We start from the raw sequence: 23,524 nt of genomic DNA on the forward strand, positions 1-23,524 counted from the left end.
CCTGTGGAGAGCATACAGCGTTCCATAATAGCATAGTGGCGCATACATCCCGGAACCAACCGGCGGTCCACAAACATGAGATATAATATTAAATCTGGTTATAGGGGCGTGCCCTCTGTTTATTGCAGGGTCACAGATATGGGTGGTTTTGTAATCCTATTTGCCCAAATAAGGTGAGAATGTCTTGGATAGGTCCACTTGATTAGTTTATTTTTGAATCTACCAATTACGACACATCTACATAACTAAGGGGTGGGGCACCACTCTCCAGGTGTCCACACTCCCTGATTTAGACATGCTATAAATTGCTGGCAGCCTCTATGGAATCTGCCATTGCCTAAAATTACAACCCAGATAGAGGGTTCCCAGCCCAGTTCCCAGCCCTATATTCTACAGTTTTTTGTGCCAATCCCCTGATGACTCAAGATTTTTGAAGAAACGCGTCGGGAGGCGCATAGGGTCAGTTCAGGGCTGTCCAGGTTTTCAGGGTCACCTCTTGACTGCCCTTGTAAGGGCGGGAGTCTTGGGGTTTGAGGGTCAGTCAAGATTATGGAGACTGACAGGGATAATCAACCCCTTGGACTCCATGATTTGGGCCTTTATGGATGAGGACCTGTTGGAGGAATTTGGAGACCAGCGAATTTGGTGAGATCTTTCCTTATATCCATTGGCCCTACTGTATACAATTTCTGGACTTTATTGTCTGGTTTAGTTGTAACATGTTATATATTTATATAGGTATTCACTGATGCCTTGTTGCCACCTTTTTGACTATTGTCAGAGTATGATCCTAAACAGGGACATGGACATATTTTCTAGTTTTTAACATATTTGTTATGTGTATTGTCAATTTTGTATTGAGGATTGCCAAATCTTTTATTCTTAATAGTAAAAGTTAAGTTTTAAATCCACTATAGTTGCTATATATGATTTATAAATTATATTACCACATGTCAAACAATTTACCAGTTGGTGCAGTAGATTCTAAGAAAACCAACAGACTCCGCATTCATGATCTGCATGTTTTTGAGTCGGTGTATTTGAATAATTAATTGTTAGGGGGTGTGTTCAAAATAATAGCAGTGTGGAGTTCAATAGTGAGGTCAATCATTCTGTGAAGACACAGGTATGAATCAGGTGGCCCTTATTTAAGGATGAAGCCAGCACATGTTGTACATGCATTTCTCCTTGAAAGCCTGAGAAATCTGGGTCATTTGAGACATTGTTCAGAAGAACAGCGTACTTTGATTAAAAAGTTGTTTGGAAAGGGTAAAAATTATATAGAAGTGCAGACTATGATAGGCTGTTCAGCTAAAATGATCTCCAATGCTTTAAAATGGAAAGCAAAACCAGAGAGACGTGGAAAAAAAACAGAAGACTACCATTCGAATGGATCGAAGAATATCCAGAATGGAAAAGGTTCAGCCAATGATCAGCTCCAGGATGATCAAAGACCGTCTCAAGTTACCTGTGAGTACTGTGACAGTTAGAAGATGCCTGTGTGAAGCTAATCTCTTAGCATGAAGTCCCCGCAAAGTCCCACTGTTAAAAAAAGACATGTACTGAAGCGGATACAATTTGTCCAAGAACTCATCAACTAGCCTAAAGAGAAGTAGAGAAACATTTTGTGGACTGATGAAAGTAAAATTGTTCTTTTTGGGTCCAATGGGCACAGACAGTTCGTCAGACGACCCCTAAACTCTGCATTCAAGCCACAGTACACTCTGAAGACAGTGAAGCATGGTGGAGCAAGCATCATGATATGGGCACGTTTCTGTTACTATGGTGCCAGACCTATTTACCGCATACCAGGGATTATGGACCAGTTTGCATATATCAAAATACTTGAAGAGGTCATGTTGCCTTACGCTGAAGAGGATATGCCCTTGAAATGGGTGTTTCAACAAGACAACGACCCTAAACACACCAGTAAACGATCAAAATCTTGGTTCCAGTCCAACAAAATAGAGGTTATGGAGTGACCAGCCCAATCCCCGGTGTTACGGATCCGGGTGGTGGAACCTCTGTGCTGCGGTGCAAGGGGGGACCAGAGAGGCGTAACTAGGTATCAACTCGGACCGACCAAGGTCGTACGGCGGTTCAATCGACTCCGTGACCAGGGAAGGACCGAGCAGAGGGACCAGGTGCTACTCTGGGTACCAACCTTGTATGAGAGCAGGTGACTCCCACGGGTCAGAAGGCAGGGACCGACCGGTACAGCAGATGAGCACGGCAGGCAGGCTGACGGGTGATCCGGGCAGACGGACAGGCAGGCGCGACAGGTAACAAGCAGGAGCCTCCAGGTAGGCTGACAGGTAGGCACGGCAGGTAACAAGCAGGAGCCTCCAGGTAGGCTGACAGGTGGGCACTGGCATGCACGGCTGGCATGCAGACAGGTAGGCACGGCAGGTAACAGGCAGATGCTTCCAGGCAAGCAGGCGGGTTGAGCCCATAGACAAACTGGCGGACTGGACCGTAGGCAGACTGTCGGGCTGGAGAGTAGACAAGCTGGCGGACAGGACTGGTAGTCAGGCTGGCGGACAGGACTGGTAGTCAGGCTGGCGGACAGGACTGGTAGTCAAGCTGGCGGACAGGACTGGTAGTCAGGCTGGCGCGGGCAGGCAGGACTTGTAGTCAGGCTAGCAGCGGGACCTGAGGGCTGAAGCAGAGTTTAACACACAAAGCTACAACCTTGCACGGGCACCTCCATATTGGAGGAGGTGCCTTTTATAGGGGAAGTCCTCCGGCCATTGGCCGGTGACTTTTTAGGACGGCGCGCGCGGCCCCTTTAAGAGGGAGCGAGCGTGTGCGCGCCCCAAGTACAGAGCCGGGGAAGCTGCGTGCACCAGCAGCAGCTGCAGGGAGGCCAGAAGACGCCGGAGCAGGACCGCGGCGGTAATGGGGACGGAGTCTCTGCCGGGCAGGAGGCAGAGACGCCGATGCTACACCCCTATCTTAATCCGATAGAACACTTGTGGGGTGACATCAAAAATGCTGTTTCTGAGGCAAAGCCAACAGATGCCAAAAAATTGTGGGGTGTAGTCAAAACATGAAACTACTTGCATTTTGCACTTAGTGCATAGCCTTTATGAGTCTAGAAGTACTACTATATGTCAAATTGACCAGAATGTGTATGAGACCCTCCTTTATTCTAATACAGGATGTATCAGAATCCCTAATTTTTGGCAGTTCTTTCTTCCTTCATAAATTACACTGAAATTACCTATTTGTTAATAAAAATAAAATTTTGGTTTAAGTCATTATACAGGAAAAAAATGATTCTTAAAGAAGTTGTCCAGTACTTTAGATTACCCCCCCCCCCCCCCCAATGTATCCCCACGGGGCCCCTAAGGATTTTTGTAATTAGCTGACGTTGCAGCCAAGGATAGCGCCGCTCACAGGCATCACGTGACCCCGCGCTGACGTCACGACAAGTGAAGCGTGACAGCTGGATTGTGGGCGCCATCACCCCCCGCGTCACACCCAGCATTCACCGCGTGCGTTCCCAATGAATGGGGAGAGGGAGAGCGCGAGGTGGATGCCGGGTGTGACGCAGGGGGTAACCCCACCTACAGCCTGGCATTCACCGTGGAATGTGGAAGAGAGAGACCCCCGGCTGCTGCCAGCACTTGTCGTGACATCAGCGGATATCAGAGCCGGCTGCAGCCGGGGGTCACGTGATGCCTGTGAGCGGCCAGTGATAGCGCCGCTCACAGGCATTATCTGCAACGTAAGGTAATTACAAAAATCCTTAGGGGCCCAGGGGGGATACATTGTGGGGGTAACCTAAAGTACTGGGCAACCCCTTTAACATTTTTGTTCCTGTAAAATGCAATTTCTCATTGATTGGGAATGTTTTATTGTCAGTCCTTAAAGTGGAGAAAAAGTGTCACACCATTGTTCTCAGCAGCGATCTGGGAGTCAGAGATGTCTCCAGGGGTCTTCCCCATGCTGTTCTCCTTCCATTCAGCACTTTTTCCATCCATTTGTACATTTTCACTGCCACCCAGACCTCCTTGTAGGGTCTTCCAGAAAAATGCTCGGATTTCTCATTGACTTCCATTATACTTGTTACTTGAAATGAGCACACGAGCATTAGGAATTGTTCGGTTCGAGTAACAAGCATCTGAGCAGTTTAGTGCTCACTCATCTATAGTCTTAATATGTGCTGTTATCTACCACTATATGGTCACCAAATAGTGGTAATATCGGTTAGTGACCCACTCGGATGTTTCGCCTCCCCTGTGCTTGAAGTCTTAGCTACGCTTCTGGTGGATTGTGACTGCTGGGACCCCCAGGATGCACAGCACAGAATCCAACTTGTTCTTGTGCCTGAATCTGAAATAGAGCGCTACTAAGGTAAAAGTATCTGAGCTCTTGTAAAATCAGTGGATCAGGGCATGTTTCCACCTAGCTTGATTGCCACTTCTTGTGCACACAATGTCTATTTCAGGTGGTTTCCTCCTGGTTCCCTTATGAAAAGCACTCAATAAAAATTAAATTGAACATACACTGCAATGTAAAAACAACTTGCTATGCAAACTGTATGTTTCAGTCTTGTCTAATCTTCTGTTTGGTGTCCAAACCGTTGGACAGATATAACATGTATAGCATTGATATGCCATAAATGTCAGTAATATTCAATTAAATTCAAAAGGACATTAATCAATTTTAATTTTTTTTTTTTAATTAAGAATTACATGGAAGGTTGAAAAGATGTTCTTGGAGGCCTTTGACTTTTGCAGATATTTCTTGCTGGTCAGACGGCCGCAGGTACAGTAGATGGTACAACTCTTTCCATGCAGGTACAGCATTGATGGTGGATGTGCTGTACTTTCTTCAGGGCACTAGATGTGAGGGTTTTCTGCCCTTGAGATGTTTCTGGTGCCCTGGTGACAGTGGGCAAAAATGCAGCTTTGTCTGATAGTGCGAGCAGCCCTGGATAATCCACGCCGGCAGGATGATATCATCCGGCGGAAGATAGAACCTATAAAAAAGATGTAAAACCGAAGTAAGTAATGGGACTCCATATTAGAGGACACTACTGTGGTGTCTGTGTGGGAGGCCGGTAGAGGAATCTTCTCCATACAGAGGTGCGGGATCATTGTCAGCCATCATACATGTGACAATCCCACCACTGACAGATGACATCTGCTCCACATGACTTATCTCACTGACATCATACAACATGGAGATTATCCTCACACTTACCTCGCCTACTACTTTCCCCCTCTTCCACTTTATCTGTTCTTTGCTGTTTTCTCAGATTTAGTGCAGATTTCTTTCTCTCCTGAACTGGAGGTTCTAATAAAAAGTCAGAAAAAGATGTTGATTATAAACTCCTCAAAGATTAATTTTATATGTTTATAGAGTTACTCAAACTGGTTAATATGCACTTGTAGCTTTTCTGTGTGCGGCCGTGTGGTGTCTCCCTTATTAACATGACATTACTTGCAGCAAGCCAAAGTGTTTTTATATAATCCGTCAGATAACACTTAAGCGTAAGTTTAAAGAAGACTCATCACCAGGTCTTAAGTGTCCAGAATTCACTCTTACTTTATTCCCCCTGCTCCCCTGAGGACTCTGTTTTTGGTTTTTATTAAAATCCCCCTTAGGCTATGTGCCCACGATGCAGAAATGCTCCGGATTTTTTTTTGAGCGTTTCTGCATCTCCCTGGCACAAAAAACGCATGCGGATTGTACACGCGGATTGTACACGCGGATTGTACACGCGGATTGTACACGCGGATTGTACATGCGTTTTTCCTGCCAGGGACATGCGGATGCGAAGCGTTTTGATCGAAAGAATGGTAAAAAATAAAAAATAAATATACTTGCCTTCTGATGGCCCCCGGAGTCCTTGTCTTGGCTTGCCGGCAGCTCGCGGTAGATTTAAGGACCTGCCAACATCATTGGTCGCATGACCCGTCACATGACTAAATGACGTCAGCGCAGGTCCTTTAGTCTACCGCGATCTGCCGGCAAGCCGAGACAAGGAACCGGAGGCCATCAGAAGGTAAGTATAATATTTATTTTTTATTTTATTCTTTTTTTTTACAGGTTCTATGGTAGGGGGGGTCTGGAGGAGAGGTTCCTCTTCTCCAGACCCGAGTACCATCCGCGCATTGAAACAAATGGATTCCGCATGTACAGATGCAGTGATGCGGATTCCATGTGTTCCAATGCAAGTCAATGGCGGTGAAAACGCAGCACTTCTGCAAAATAATTGGTAGTGCTGCAGATTTTTCCGCAATGATAATCCGCAGCGGAAATTTCCGCAGCATGTGCACAGCAGATGCGGATTATCATTGGGGAACATGGCAGACCTTCTACCAAGCGTTTTTTAAGCGTTTCTGCGGCGGAATTGCCGCTGCGGAAACGATTAAAAACGCATAGTGAGCACATCGCCTTACAGTTCCACAGACAGGGGCCTTTTTTTTTAGTGGTCATTTTTATGGTCTTTACCACACTATAATACTGAAGAAGAGGCTGAAGACGCTCCCCCCCCCCCCAGATAATCCTGTAAGCACCACCCCCTTGTAAAGAACATAAAAATTAGCACTAAATAAAACTGCCAATAACTCTGGAACCGTATGGTGGATTTTACTAAAACAAAAAATTGAATACTCAGGGGCAGCGGGAATAAAGTAAGTCATTATCTGAGCCTTCATGTGCAGATTCACATTACACTTTTGTATCATAGCCTATAATGGGATGGTCTATAAATCTGTACATACCTGACAATGAGGGCGAGGATGACTCACACTTTTTAGCAGTGGCACACTGATTGTTACCATCATCAGTTTTGGAAGGGGGAGATTCTTTCTGCCTGTTTGGTAGAAGAAAGTCAAGTAAATTACAAGTGAAAACAATACAAAAATGAAGAACACTTGTCTGTAAGGCCATTTGGGACATCATGAAGGGGATACTCTGCTCAGGACCCCATTCTACCAGCAAGAATGGAGTCTAACTAGTAATATTGGCCTATAAAGAGCTGGGAATGAATGGCTGGTTGCAATGATCAACTGATATTGCTGTGTAATCACAAGCCAGATCCACAGTAATCAGTTATCATGGGGTGGTGGATGCTGGATTTAGATTTGTGTTACTCGTGTCTGAGCATATATCAGAGCTAAATCTCATAATAATAATAATCTACTCACCAGTCTGGGTGTTTTTCGCTGTTCTCAGGGGTACACTCTGGAGGTGACATAGGTTCTTCAATGGTCACCATCTTGGTACTGGTGGTATATAGCTAAAAAACACAAAGAAATATAAATAGATATATTTTTAAACTTTTTTTCTAATTATAGGTTTTATTCATTTTATTGACCTACATGCTTTAGACATACTTACTTTGGAAAATCTTTGAGAAGATGATTCAAAGTTTTTGATTTCTGGACAGTCATTGTCCTCACTTGTGTCCCCATCATCTGAATTCCTAAATTTATAACGCACAGAGCGATCTGAAAAGTAAAAGTGTTATGAGAAATTATTAGTATAAGAGCCGGTCAGACAGTCACCATGTTATTACTCATTATGATAGGAACTGATTGTCACACATAATGAAAGAAAAGGCACTCAGCAGTTTTCTGCTGATAAGGTCTCATTTTACTTACTGCTAAAGTAGCGGGTGTCCTCAACTGATTTTAGATCAGGAACGAACAGAGGCTTCTGACTTAGAAGGTTGTTAAAGTTTAAGGCACGCAGAAATGGATGAATTTTGATCTCGTGTGCCCCTCCTGGAAAAGGAAGACAAGAAAGAAATCGATAGTTATTGTCAGAGAAACTACTCCGTATCTATACAGTTTATGTTAATGTGAACTGGAGATTTAAAAGAGCCAACATGAAGGAAATGTACTAAACATTAGAGCATGAAGAATGGGGAATGGACACGTTGGTAGAGACCTTCAGTGCTCATCCTCATGGACACCTTCATTTGTCCCGAGGTGTAATAAGTCATTATTAATACTATTATCATATTACCTGTCCCAAGTCTTTGTTCTGGATTTTTTCTGAGTAGCTGAGTGATGATGCCCCGAGCATTTGGTGGAGGAAAGTAATTACATCTCCAAACAATGTCATCTGTGATATAAAAAGAAAATATTACTGGAAATAAAACCTCTTCATTTATTTACATAAAAAAGCATTTTCCTTAAAAAAAGCTAGAAGCTAAACCAAGGAACCAATCAAACCAAATAACAGCGACATGACAAGCAGTCAGATTATTTTACTTACCACTGAGGATACTGCGTAATTTCTCCTTTTGGGAAGCCCTATAAAATGGTGTATATCCAAAGAGAAATTCATATAGGATGATGCCTACTGACCACCAGTCAACAGGTCTTCCATAGCCTTTCTGTAGGATAACTTCTGGGGCCATGTAACTAGACGTGCCAGCAGTCTGGAAAACAACAGAAGAATGAGATGATGATCAATACATACGACAAATAACATCAGTGGAAATGTGATGAGAAATGATCAGAGAAGGAGAAAGAGATGAGATATGTAAAGTAGAAGATCCTGTAAGTAAAGCCGACCTCTTTATCACAGAACTCTTTGGTGATGTCCTTAGTTGGAGCCTTATAGATGTTTGATGTTGGTCTCATGAGGCCAAGTTTTGAAACTCCAAAATCAGTCACTTTAATATGTCCTGTTGATGTTATCAGGATGCTGTAAAAGAAAAGATTGTGTCAGCCCCAAGTAATAACCCATAGACTGTATAACAAACTAACTTTCATCCCCTTTATTATACCTCAAGGGTCACTTACTTTACAGGCTTCAGGTCTCTGTGCACCACACCATAGCTGTGCAGATATTCCACAGCAAGGACTGTTTCTGCAATGTACAGACGGGCCAAGGTGATAGGTAAAGGACCCCTGTGCTGTAGAAGATTGCCACAGTCTCCTCCTACAGGAAAAAGCAAATATGACAGGTGAGGGTCTGTTACAGAGTAAATTACACATGATGAGTGTGAATGTGAAACAAGCGGAGATATTGGGACAGGATGGTATATATAGAGATACACTGTGTAATGTAGAGCGTATACTGCAGAGGAACCCTGTACATAGAGACAGAGCCAGGCCTCATCTACAAGCCTCTAATTTATTTCTCTGTGAAAGTTCTCATCTATAAAAACTGTTCAAATACAGAGAAATCTTCCTTTCCTCCATAGCAGATATTGCCGCCATGCTCAGTGAGGACACACAAGGCATCTTAGTAACATTATAGTAAATGCGGTGTGGACATGTAACCGTCCATGTGGACATGTTCAGGTTATATATAAGGTGCTAGGATTAGGCAGACGTGGGCTGGATATAAATACAATGGATGTGTCCTACCTGGTGCATACTCCATGACCATACACAGATGAAGTTTAGTAGGAAAGGAGCAGAACATGGAGGCCACAAAGGGACAATCAGCGAATGTAGAGATGTCCCTCTCCTGAAAGGCCCATTTAAGGGTCTTTGGCTTTTTCAGGTTCTGCTTGTCCATTTTCTTCATAGCACATATCTTGTTTGTGTCTGTATGGCGAACTAGGTGGACGGATCTGAGGAGGAAGAAAATCCATGATTTATTATGAATTCTTACTAACAGTCCATCCATAGACCTGATCAAGTGATCTCCTGTACTAATGGTTAATACTAGATGTGCGGCCATCACTAGAAATCCATAAAATAACACTCCATAAATGATCACCTATGGAAAGTCCTCATCCACGTCACATCCTAACTGACCTGAAGAGAGACAATTAGATGTGGACAGTGATGTGGAACCATAATTTCTCTATGGTAGCATTGCAGGGGCAGGACGTAGAGACATAGGCATCGTCATAAGGAGCCCTGAGAAATAAATATTATACCAAAGTAAAGCTCACCCAAATCCTCCACAGCTGATCAGTTTGATAGGATTAAAGTCGTCCTTACAAGGATTTCTCCCCGGGTTCACTGATCCGATCAAGGCCTAAAAAGGAATAAGAAATGACATCAAGACAACGAAGCTGCAGGAGGATAAAAGCTCCAGATGCAGGAACATCTTCCGTCTATATTATATCCCCCCTGATTACACTGCAACCGAAGTAGAGGACGTGATAAAAGCCGGACCCCCCACAGACACTATTATATTATAAGGGGATATTCCCCATACACATAAATCATTGTACTGCAGGGGAGGATAAGGGACATCACACGGAGGAGACAGAATAATAACACCACCGTCACACATAATAGGTCTGATCTACATAAGAGCAGAGATATCCCATTGTCATATGGGGTATAATATGGGATGTGTAATTCCCACCCGTCATCTGATGATATACAGACGTCCCATGATACTTACACTGGCTGATTCCTGGATGATTTCTGGTGGCTCAGATGTTCCACCATCAGTATTTGCCGGCACAGTTATTCCTATAATAATGATAAAATAATGAAGAGACGACATGTATTAGTCTATATCACCACTTATATAACACATCCATATAATAATGGAAATGATAAGACCCCTGTACATGGAATATACTAGATATAAGGATATTCTGCACACACTGTATATATTTATGGCATATGTATATATATATACTGTATTATGAACGTGTCATTGCTCAGGATCTGACCGAATCCTCAACAATTACATGATTGGGGACCAATGCGCCTCTTTGTACATTTGTGACCCCCTCCATTATAGTCCATGGGGGCTCATGAGCCGCCAGCGGTCTCATACATTGGATGAAGAGTAAATCTCCATGTTCTCTGCCTTTCTCTATAACTTGATATTTGTATGTAGAATATTAGATGACCGGCTTACCTTCCATCAGATCAGGGTTCGGCCCCGGCTGACTGATATCAGGGTCAGCAATATTTCCGTTTTGCCCCTCTTTGGAGTCGCCTTCAGATGTTTCCTGATGGATATAATATATACAATTAATATAACATTTCACAAATACTACATTACCACATACAATAGACAGGAAGGACTAAACATTGGATTTCCTGGATAATTTCAGTATTGGACGAACTGTACAACGCAGCTCCCCCCAGTAAATCCACATTAATATACAACCCCTGGCAAAAATTATGGAATCACCCGGCTCGGAGGATGTTCATTTCGTTGTTTAATGTTGAAAAAAAGCAGATCACAGACATGGCACAAAACTAAAGTCATTTCCAATGGCAACTTTAGGGCTTTAAGAAACACTAAAAGAAATCAATATTAAAAATGTGGTACTCAGGGTAATTTTTTTTAGACCAAGCAGAGGGAAAAAAATTATGGAATCACTAAATTCTGAAGAAAAAATTATGGAATCACCCTGTAAATTTTCATTTCCAAAACTAACACCTGCATCAAATTAGATCTGCTAGTTAGCCTGCATCTTAAAAGGAGTGATCACACCTTGGAGAGCTGTTGCACCAAGTGGACTGACATGACTCATGGCTCCAACACGAGAGATGTCAATTGAAACAAATTAGAGGATTATCAAACTCTTAAAAGAAGGTAAATCATCACACAATGTTGCAAAAGATGTTGGTTTTTCACAGTAAGCTGTGTCTAAAATATGGACCAAATAGAAACAACATGGGAAGGTTGTTAAAGGCAAATATACTGGTAGACCAAGGAAGACATCAAAGCGTCAAGACCGGAAACTTAATCCAATATGTCTTCAAAACAGGAAATGCACAACAAAACAAATGAGGAATGAATTGGAGGAAACTGGAGTCAATGTCTGTGACCGAACTGTAAGAAACCGCCGAAAGGAAATGGGATTTACATACAGAAAAGCTAAACATAAGCCATCATTAACACCTAAACACAGAAAGAAACAAGGTTACAATGGGCTAAGGAAAAGCAATTGTGGACTGTGGATGACTGGATGAAAGTCATATTCAGTGATGAATCGCGAATCTGCATTGGGCAAGGTGATGATGCTGGAACTTTTGTTTGGTGCCGTTCCAATGAGATTTATAAAGATGACTGCATGAAGAGAACATGCAAATTTCCACAGTCATTGATGATATGAGGCTGCATGTCAGGTAAAGGCATTGGGGAGATGGCTGTCATTACATCTTCAATAAATGCCCAAGTTTACATTGATATTTTGGACAGTCTTCTTATCCCATCAATTGAAACGATGTTTGGGGATGATGACATCATTTTTCAAGATGATAATGCATCCTGCCATAGAGCAAAAACTGTGAAAACATTCCTTGAAAGAAGACACATAAGGTCAATGTCATGGCCTGCAAATAGTCCGGATCTGAATCCAATTGAAAATCTTTGGTGGAAGTTGAAGAAAATGGTGCATGACAAAGCTCCAACCTGCAAAGCTGATCTGGCAACAGCAATCAGAGAAAGTTGGAGCCAGATTGATGAAGAGTACTGTTTGTCACTCATTAAGTCCATGCCTCAGAGACTGCAAGCTGTTATTAAAGCCAGAGGTGGTGCAACAAAATACTAGTGATGTATTGGAGTGTTCTTTTGTGTGTTTGTTTTTCATGATTCCATAATTTTTCCTCAGAATTGAGTGATTCCATATTTGTTTCAATTGACATCTCTCGTGTTGGAGCCATGAGTCATGTCAGTCCACTTAGTGCAACAGCTCTCCAAGGTGTGATCACTCCTTTTTAGATGCAGACTAACTAGCAGATCTATTTTGATGCAGGTGTTAGTATTGGAAATGAAAATTTACAGGGTGATTCCATAATTTTTTCTTCAGAATTTAGTGATTCCATAATTTTTTTCCCTCTACTTGGTATGAAAAAAATTACCCTTACTGAGTACCACATTTTTAATCTTGATTTCTTTTAGTGTATCTTATAGCCCTAAAGTTGCCATTTGAAATGACTTTAGTTTTGTGCCATGTCTGTGATCTGCTTTTTCTTCAACAACATTAAACAACTGAATGAACATCAGACTGTCCTCACAGATGATGGAGCCGCAGAGACAGGCGGTCATAAAATGTCCTGTGTCTGCCTGGAGCGGACAGGGAGGCCTCTACCACCATAAATCTGAGCTTCCGCTATATGACGGTAATCTGGAGAGGATCAGACAACAAGGACATGAGATATAGAAGACGATGGCTCCTTACCAGGCGCTCCAGGGAGTAGGCCGGATACTCCAGTACAAGCAGGACATTCTGGGCCAGTTGTTTAATAAAGGCCAATTCTCCACTATGGGATTTTTCTTCAGCCTATAGAGATGGAAATAAACAAGAAAGGAAAATCATGAGAGAAAGTGCAGAATGGAGGACGCCATTTATATCGCCGTGTTACTCCTGATATCGCCACTACAAATGCTACATGACAGCTGACGAGGGATCCGGTCATTTGTAAACCTCTAAAGGGAACCTGTCATGTAAAGTAATGCTATTAACCTGCAGATATGGAGTTGATATACAGGTTATTAGCATTCTGACACTGTGCTGCCATATTAGCACCGGCTGTCAGTCAGTGCCGGGTGCGGTTACAGCCGCCGCTCACTATGCAGAGAACGGTGACTGAAAGCCTGCCGGCGCCACCGATATGACTGAAAGAGTGAGGCTGCCAGGGGGGATACAGTTTATTTCAGTGTGGCGGCTCCATGGTGTCAGAACGCTATTAAACTGCAGATTAAGGTGCAGATTAATAGCATTATTTTAGGCGACAGGTTCCCTTTATATCTCCACGTCCACCCTCCACACCTAGGGCATGTAAGTAAGACACATGACTGCTTACGACTTGTGTAAATCGGCCTGTGACAATTAAAAATCACATCTCCCCAAACCCTCTATTTATCAAGTACCGCCTTTTAAATCCTCCTTCCTCTCCTCCATTTCTTACAGCGTAAAAAACAAGTCTTCACTGGGCCCCATCAACAGAAAAATAAGAAATGTTACGGGTCTCAGAATTTAGCGACACAAAGCAAAAAAATGTTTTCGCAATATTCTGAATTTTCTTTGCATATTCGGTATCGCCTTAATCGAACTGACGTGGAAAACCATTTTTCCAGGTCATTTTTACTGCATAACAAACGCCGTAAAAACAAAACCCCCAAAAACTACTGTATATTTTATGGTAAAAAGAATGGAGCCACTCAAAACTACAACTCTTCTCACAAACGCCAACAGAAAAATAAGAAAGTTATGGCTCTTAAAAGAAAGTGATGAAAAAATGACAGCAAAAAAATGTCAAATTTCCTGGTCCTTACAAGGTTAACCAATCCCATTCACCCCACGGTAACAACCTTCCTGTCCCTATTTCAATTAACCCTTTAGATACCTCAATTTCCCTTGTCATGTAGCCTGTATGCCCTATTTTTGGTCCCCAGCTATTCTTATCTTAGTATTTGGAACAGGTTAAACTTAAACTTGTAATCCCTTATCATATTCTATTATTATTATTATTATTATTATTATTATTATTATTATTATTATAAGATTTGTGCAGATTGCCTGCTATTTACCTGCTGTACGAGTGTCCAGATGTTTTGCTGTAAATGCTCAAGATATTCTGAGCTAATACGACCTTTGTGGTATTTGGTCAGGCAGTCTCTCACAAGCTTCATAACCAGCCGGTAAGTGAAGCTGAGGACGCCATCGGGTAGTGGTAGCACAATGTCAGGGGCGTAGGTGGTAAGAATCCCCTGGAGCAGTGCTAACACCTGAAGTCTGTCTGAAGGAATTTCAGACATTTCAAGTAAATCCAAAGTAAATCCAAGCGCAATCAGTATATGATTAGCTATGTAGCTTCTCACTGACAGCAATGACACCGGAATGTCAAAGTGACTATGTGGGTGTAAACACTTCTGTAAGTAGTGATGGTTAATTATGATGTCATGATGGAATCTAGTGTTCTCATCTTTTTTTTTTTAAACAAACTTTATTTAATGAGACAAAATAGACAAACAAATCAGGTTATAATCCTAGAATCTCCATGACATTTACCAACACAGACCACATCTTTAGAAATAAGTGTGATATCTATCCAATCATTTTTTTTCACAATTTTAACAGATTCAGTTTTTAACTCCGCATGCAAAACTGCAAAAAAATACTTGTCCAAAATCCTTATATGAATAGATGAAAAAATAAGTGAATCCATTAGACTTTAAGTAATCCTGTTGTCCCCCTATGTTCCTCCGTATGATACCAGGATGTGTGTCAGAATACTTTCATCAGCTGTGACATATCAGATTGTGTATTGCTACATTCATTAAAAGATCTCAGTTTGTGAAAAAACGCTGTCGTCGACTTTTCTTTTTGTCTTTCTGACTCAAGTTTGTCATAAACTAATAAGGTTTTCAGAGTTTTGATTATTTCAGATAATTGAGGAGTCTCTTTCTTCAACCAATATTTAAGTGGACATTTTTTAACCATCAAAAGAACGACATGTATTATCTGTATAGACAGAACTCTGTCCCCATCCTCCCGATGTTCTGTTACAATATGATGAAATAAACATGCCCGAGGAGACTGTGGTACTTTAATTTTCCAAACATTATCTAAATAGAGAAGGGTTTCTTCCCACACCATTTGGGTGGAAGGGCATCGCCTGATTCTATCAAACAAATTGGTTTTAGGTTACATTTTGGGCATTTTCATAAATAATGTGATGAAGCATCTTTGTAGGAAAAATTGAAAGCATAAATGGCATTATGAATCAGTTTGTACTGCATTTCTCTCCATTGTTCATTGCTATTTTTACTTTATCCAAGCCCGTCAAAAGTTTACCATCTATCTAAGTGTCATTTAGCGCTATACTCCAATGGATAAATGAATCAGGTACCGCAGTGTGCAGAATTTGTCTCCTAATCCTTTGGTATATTGTGGATAGGGAATTTACCCATGAGCTAGACCACATCAATATGTCAAAATCACCCCTCCTTTCCACCTTCCCGAAATCTCTCACCATAGAGCTGTAGAAAGTAACTGTTTGGTGGTACTGTAGACATTGATGATCTCCCATATCATACATCCCTGAGAATTCCTGCCAGGTGAGCAGCCTTCCTTCATTAACATTTAATAAATCCCTTTCTGGTTCCATTGCTTACAAAGCTTGTTCTGTTTACCCTGAATAAATCTAGGATTTTCCCATAAGGGCACTAATTTAGATAGGTGAAAAGGTTGTGTGTATAATTTTCTTAAAACTTTCTACACACCCCCGGGCATGGGGAGCAGTGAATATTCCGCCAGCTGACATCGGCGTGTGGGGGCCATAAACAGTGCCAGCAGGAGACCCTTCCCCATAACAATGCGGCATGACATTTTTTTCTTCACATTTTTTTCCTATTTTCCTCCTCTAAAACCTTATAGTCTGTAAAATACGGTATATTAAAAACTGTGGATTAAGACATAGATTTCAAAAAACAAATCACATATATACATTTCTCATTTAACCCCTTTACCATCTTGGGATTTTTTGTTTTTGCATTTTCATTTTTTGATCCCCTTCTACCCAGAGCCATAACTTTTTTTTTTAGTCAATATGGCCGTGTGAGGGCTTGTTTCTCGCGGACGAGTTGTACTTTTGAACGACACCATTGATTTTACCATATTGTGTACTGGAAAACGGGAAAAAAATTCCAAGTGTGGTGAAATTGCAAAAAAAGTGCAATTCAACAATTGTTTTTTTTAACATATTCACTAAATGCTAAAAGTGACCTGCCATTATGATTCTCCGTGTCATTACGAGTTTGTAGACACCAAACATGTATAGGTTCTTTTTTATTTAAGTGGTGAAAAAAAATTCCAAAGTTTGTAAAAAAGAAAATAAAGGAGCCATTTTCCAAGACCCATGGAATCTCTTTTTTTGGGATCTGGGGCCGGGTGAGGGCTTATTTCTTGCGCGCTGAGCTGACATTTTTATTGATGCCATTTTGGGGTAGATACGATGTTTTTATCACCCGTTATTTCATTTTATTGCAATGTTGCAGCAAACAAAATTCTACATTTTTGTTTTTTATCCTCATTACCGATCTGATTAATTCTTTTTATATTTTGACAGATCGGGTGATTCTGAACTTGCCGATTAGAGATGAGCGTTGTTCGACTCGAACTGTTCGCCAATCTCAAATTCGAGCTGTTTTGGGCGGTGTTCGAGCCGTTCGGCGAACACGAAAAAAATTCGGCTGTTCGAGGTTATGTTCGATAACTGTTCGTGCACCAAAATCATAACTGGATTTTTTCTCAGTAATGATGAAAATTAATGTTAATACGCAGTTTGAGTGTACAGCGGGGCGGGGGGAGGGGCAGGGGATGGATCTCTGCAGGAATAATGAAGATCTCCATTTTTTTTTTCTCTTTCCCGCATTTACAGTGGGGAGGTGCAATCTGTCAGCCTATCAGCAGCGCACACACGGAGCGAAGTGCTTTTTTTCACACAAGCAAGGGCATGTGTCATTGGCAGTGTATGTCACATGTCCTTGCCCTATAAGACCAAGCCATTTTCCCCGTCGCCACCATTTTCTCACTGCTGCAGCTGCGTGTTAGACGGCACCGCTGTTGCTGTGTGCGCTATACCTTGTTAATTTCAAGCCAATCTACAGATAGCTTGGGAGTAGGGAAGAGTTGTGATTGCAGTCCTTTTAAGGACTAGGTTACAGCATTTCCTACGACTTTTATCAGGCAGGTCTGTGCTCTTAAATAGATAGGTTGTGGAAGTAAAGACTAATTGTAATTGGAGTCCTTTTCAGGACTAAGTTACATCAGTTCCTATCAGTTTTTGCCAGGCAGGTCTGTGCCAGTGCTGTGCAAGTTTTTTTCACAGCATTTTGCTAAATCTAGCAAAGCAAATCCTTTTTGGCCTCTTGCAGTGTGTGTTAGTCAGTGGAGTAGCCTATCTGTGTTGCAAGCTACACCACCTGTGTATAGAATACCAATATTTTTTACTGCACCTAGTGAAGTAAAACCTTTTGGGCATAGCATCATCTATTAGTCCATCTATACTGACCTCCATCAGGTTGCAAATTGAATATAATTTTTTTCTGCATCTAGCTCTGAAAAAATATTTGGGCTTCTAGCTGTGTGTGGGACTTGGTCTATTAGTCCATCTATACTGACCTCCATCAGGTTGCAAATTCAATATAATTTTTTTCTGCATCTAGCTCTGAAAAAATATTTGGGCTTCTAGCAGTGTGTGGGACTTGGTCTATTAGTCCATCTATACTGACCTCCATCAGGTTGCAAATTCAATATAATTTTTTTCTGCATCTAGCTCTGAAAAAATATTTGGGCTTCTAGCAGTGTGTGGGACTTGGTCTATTAGTCCATCTATACTTCGCCGGGGCAATGTCACACACGTGCCTTGTATGGCTCACGTGTTGAACCTGGTTGTTCAGCAATTTTTAGCCCACTATCCCGGACTAGATGGCCTTCTGCAGAGGGCACGGTTGCTGTGTGCTCACTTCCTCCGTTCGCATCCCGCAGCTCAGCAACTTACATCTCTACAGAAGTCGTTGGGCCTGCCACTTCACCGGCTAAAATGCGATGTGCCTACCCGGTGGAATTCAACTCTGCACATGTTGCAGTGACTGTGACCATTTCCGGTGACTACCTCTTGAAGCTCATCAAGAGAATGCCAAGAGTGTGCAAAGCAGTCATCAAAGCAAAAGGTGGCTACTTTGAAGAACCTAGAATATAAGACATATTTTCAGTTGTTTCACACTTTTCTGTTAAGTATATAATTCCACATGTGTTAATTCATAGTTTTGATGACTTCAGTGTGAATGTACAATTTTCAAAGTCATGAAAATACAGAAAAATCTTTAAATGAGAAGGTGTGTCCAAACTTTTGGTCTGTACTGTATATAGAGCAGCATTTTTAGTGCTTTATTTTGAAGTTTTTCTGCCAAAATCTAGTAGTAACGTGCCCCACCCTGGCCTGCATCTTGTAATGCCCCCCATCTTTGTCCCCATCTTGTCGTAATATTCCATACTGGGCCCCATATTGTCGTAATGTCACATGCCGGTCCCCATATTGTAGATATGTCCCCATCTTCTAGGAATGTCCCCATCCTGGTCCCCCTCTTGTAGTTCTGACCCCAGCCTGGTCCCCATGTTTTAGGACTGTCCCCAGCCTGGTCCCCATGTTTTAGGACTGTCCCCAGCCTGGTCTCTATTTTTTAGGACTGTCCCCAGCCTGGTCTCCATGTTTTAGGACTGTCCCCAGCCTGGTCTCCATGTTTTAGGACTGTCCCCAGCCTGGTCCCCATCTGTTAGGACTGTCCCCAGCCTGGTCCCCATCTGTTAGGACTGTCCCCAGCCTGGTACCCACCTTTTTAGGACTGTCCCCAGCCTGGTCCCCACCTTTTTAGGACTGTCCCCAGCCTGGTCCCCACCTTTTTAGGACTGTCCCCAGCCTGGTCCCCACCTTTTTAGGACTGTCCCCAGCCTGGTCCCCACCTTTTTAGTACTGTCCCCAGCCTTGTACCCACCTTTTTAGGACTGTCCCCAGCCTGGTACCCACCTTTTTAGGACTGTCCCCAGCCTGGTCCCCATCTTGGAGGACTGTCCCCAGCCTGGTCCCCATCTTGGAGGACTGTCCCTTATGCTGTTCTACACATACAAGAGAAAAAAAAAGATTCTTCTCACCTGTCCTCCGTTCCCTCGGCGTCTTTTCTGCACCTGTGGCCCGCAGGCACCATAGACCCCGATCCAGGAGCTGCCGGCAGCTGCGCTTCAGTTCAGTGTATTGCCGCGCAGAGACTGGCTCTCTGTACAGCAATACCAGTGGCAGCCGCCGGCCTATCAGAGGCCAGCAGCTGACATCTGCGCGTGTCAGGGACGTCATACGCTGCTGCGCTGGGACGCAGATGTCAGCTGCTGGCCTCTGATAGGCCGGCGGCTGCCACTGGTATTGCTGTGCAGAGCAGTACACTGAACTGAAGCGCAGCTGCCGGCAGCTTCTGGACCGGGCCGCCATCGGGGTCTATGGTGCCTGCGGGCCGCGTGTTTGAGACCCCTGCCTTACAGCAAGCCAACCATTTGCTTTGTGTGTAATACCAGGGTGAACCCAAGGTTATGGAATGATTTGTACTGACAGAACTATAATAAAACAATAGATTTGTCACTTAGTTGATTTTCTTATAGAATGATCAGACTCGCAGAATTGCAAGAAATCAGTTCTGCAGTTTTGTAGGAAAGACTTTGCCCATAAATCCAAAAGACTTTGCTAAAACATCTGAAAAGAATTCTGCCACCATCCCTTTCTTTTAGGAAGGATAATGGCCGTTCTCTTTCTTCCCTTTCAGAAGGCGTTTAATGTGTCCAGCGACTGCTCTGCACTTATACCGCTGGCAAACACCGCAATGAGGAGCGACGTCCAGGAAAGTCAGGCGCGCGGCTTACTACGTCTGGGGAGGCGCAAAGAAGCGCTGGAGAGCAGAACTGCTGGGAATGGAATTGGAGACATTATAGGAAAACATTATTTGTCCAACTTGAGAAGAAAAAGTTGCTTTATTATGTTTAAAAGTAAAAATGGATGAAACTTACCTTTTTTTTTAACTAGAGCATAATAGTATGGAAAAGTTGTCATATTTGCATTGGTCCAGGATCTCCTTCTGCCAGTGACACCTATGTGGGAATGGAGCTGCCAACACCTGGGACCAGCGCTGATATAGTGTTGTGGGAAAACGCTGCAAAGTCAGAATGCTTTAAATAATAAGTGTTGTGTAGGGGGGGCATGTCCGGCAGCCATTGGGTGCGTATGTGTCCAAGGGGGCTCCGAGCTACACAGAGGGCTCATCCCGGCATGGAGGGCCATCAGTGTGACTCCTCTTGGTTACAAGAAGCTTATGGGCCCATTTTCAGATGAGTTTGGCTGTGCTCCATTAGCATGGCCTACGCGATGCTCAGAGTTGCGGCCTCACTTGAGCTGAGGTGGGAGACCAGAGGACCTTGTCTGCCATTGTCCTGTTACCAATGGGCCCCAGACTGTGAGACCCGACTCAGAAACACATGGCCCCTTAGCAGCGCTTCACTAATTGGTACTGTCCCTTACCACAAGATGGCGTAGTTGGCCCAGACCAAGGGTGCAGTTGTAGGTAGACATTGTTCCCCCTGATACCATCACCTATTTACCAGCGCTCAGAGGGAGAGCGAGAGGAGACTGAGGAGCAGGGCACAGATACGCCCTCACAGACATTATCGGGCGCACTTACAGTCTGATGTCAGCCATACCAGTGCAAGTGGCAGTATCTCTCATTAGTCAGCACATGTAATATGCAGGTACTGTTATGTCTGACCTTATTCTGAGCATAGTACTCTGCTGCCCTCATGTGGTGAATGTGAAAACTGAAACATCTCTGCACATATAAATAAAAATGATTATTGTATCATAGCACCAACATATTCTGCAGCACTTTCCAATTAAGTAAGGACCTATACAGACAATAAAAACAATACAATGTAACACATTTTATCCGTTACAGGAGGAGTGAGGGCCCTGCTCGCAAGCTTACAATTTATATACTGAACTCTCTCAGTATCTTAAGCTGTGCAAAGCCCCCCGCTCTCATTGTCTGATGCCGGTGAAATCTGCAGCATTAACTCTGGCTTTGTGGGGTCTGTCCTTTTCAGGCTCATTATAGCTCATTTGCTAATTCTACTTTGGCTACATGAATCCAGTTCTCTATGAATTTGTCTGTCACCCCTCCCCCATCAGATCCTCTTGTTTGTGTGTCTGGAGTAGATCATTAGTGATCCAGTCTCCTTGGGAAACTGTGCGATCTCCTTTTCCGTTGGATTCTATCCTTCTCTTCCTGCCCCTCTTGGAGTTGTACACCCCCGGTAGCACACCGGACCCTTACCTTATTCTGTGACAGAGACCACCTACTACACGGCTCATTAGAAGGGGAGATGTAGCGTCCGTCCTTTGCTCGGCTTCACCTGCATCCGGCTATTGCTAACCCGGGCTGTGGAGTCAGTAAGCCAAACCTCCGACTCCTCCATTTCCAGGCCTCCGGCTCCCTCATACACGGCTCATGTGTAAGTGATAAATTTACTGTAGCACAGATTCATCTCAGCTAAAAGTCTAGACCCTTAGATCAGGAATAGGACAGACATTTATAGGACATTTCATAACTTTACCAAATTCTTGTGAAAAAAATATTCCCCACAAACTACTGTACCCAATTTATTATATATTTTAGGAGTCTGAGTTGATCCATTTTATACGGACTCCACCAAAATGGGCTTCATCTCACAACAGAACAGCAGATAAGCTGCAACTTGTTAGGGTGCTTTCACCTTGCATTCTGTGTCCCCATCGGGGCATACTTCCGAAGTTCCCCAAAAAACAGGGTCCAGGCGTATTCACTGACTGGACATAGTAGACTGGGTCTGGGTGTCTGTCTCCGGGAGGCGTATACTGGACGTTCGCTCAGTTTGCATCATTACAGTCTATGGCCCCTTTGGCGCATACTCCTGGACCTTGTTTTGTGGGGGTATTTCAGACATATTCCCAAATATCCACGGCTCTTTTTAGGGAATGTACTGATCTCCACCTATGGCCGGGATAGTTTCTCGGCTATGTACATTGCAGAGGGCATATCACATCCCTCCATCCCTTGCCCCTTGGGTCTGCACCTTACACCTTCATTGCAAAATTCTTCAACTGTAGGGACAGAGACTTTCTTCTTTGCTTGTCTCGAAAAGACCATATGTAGTTTGAGAATACTCGCTCAGTTCTGTCAAATTCCTGAAGGAACTCAACCTTATATACTCCATGTTCTCTCTGTCTCGCCTGAAGGTCATTGCTGACAACCAGTCTGACTTCTTTGAAATCCCACTGGAGGCGTTTTCACGTTATCTGTCTTCAGGTGGGCTTACTATTCAGTCTTTTGCACATATGCCTGGGGAGTTTCTATCCTAGTCATTCGCACCCTAAATTGTACCCTTTACAACATTGAAATTTATATAAAGAGGGTATGTGTGTATTCTTGTACTGTACGGAACTTGTGTGTCCTATTACCCATCTGGATATTTATATACCCCCTCCATTTATACCAGTCGTCATGCACAAAGCTGTTGCTTTCATGCTACTATATAGTTCCCCACTAGTAATCTGGCTCCAGTATTTTAACTGTACTCGTGGTATAAATAGGGAGCGGTCCCGGCTGTTGAGCCCTGACACTGATGTGGACTCCTCTGTAATATTGCAGTGTATGGGGACTGGGTCTGGTGCTCTTCCATCTCCTCGTCTAGGACACACTCCTGTTATCCTTTCACTCATGACTGCCTCGCCCACATAGAATAAGAAAGCACAGCAGCACTCTGTAAGGGCCAAGACATATGCAAACGCTAAGAAAATAAGATCTAAACTGCACTATTGCTAAATAAAATGTACTTAGAAAAAATCAAGGTTCTTAGCGCATATATTGGCCAATTCATGTGTGCCCATCAACCACGGCAAGGTGACCTCCGCATGATGGGTAACTATTTTCCGAAACATGCCTCTCTTGGGCTATAAGCCTACAATTTTAAGTGGGCAGTTAGAAAGCAACACTAATTAAAAGCACCCTTGGGTTGATGGGTGGAGTGCAGAGTCAGAAAAGG

The sequence above is a fragment of the Phyllobates terribilis genome, unplaced genomic scaffold, assembly GCF_046119375.1.
Source record: "Phyllobates terribilis strain yellow unplaced genomic scaffold, ASM4611937v1 Scaffold_34__1_contigs__length_13252353, whole genome shotgun sequence".
Classification (NCBI taxonomy): Eukaryota; Metazoa; Chordata; class Amphibia; order Anura; family Dendrobatidae; genus Phyllobates; species Phyllobates terribilis.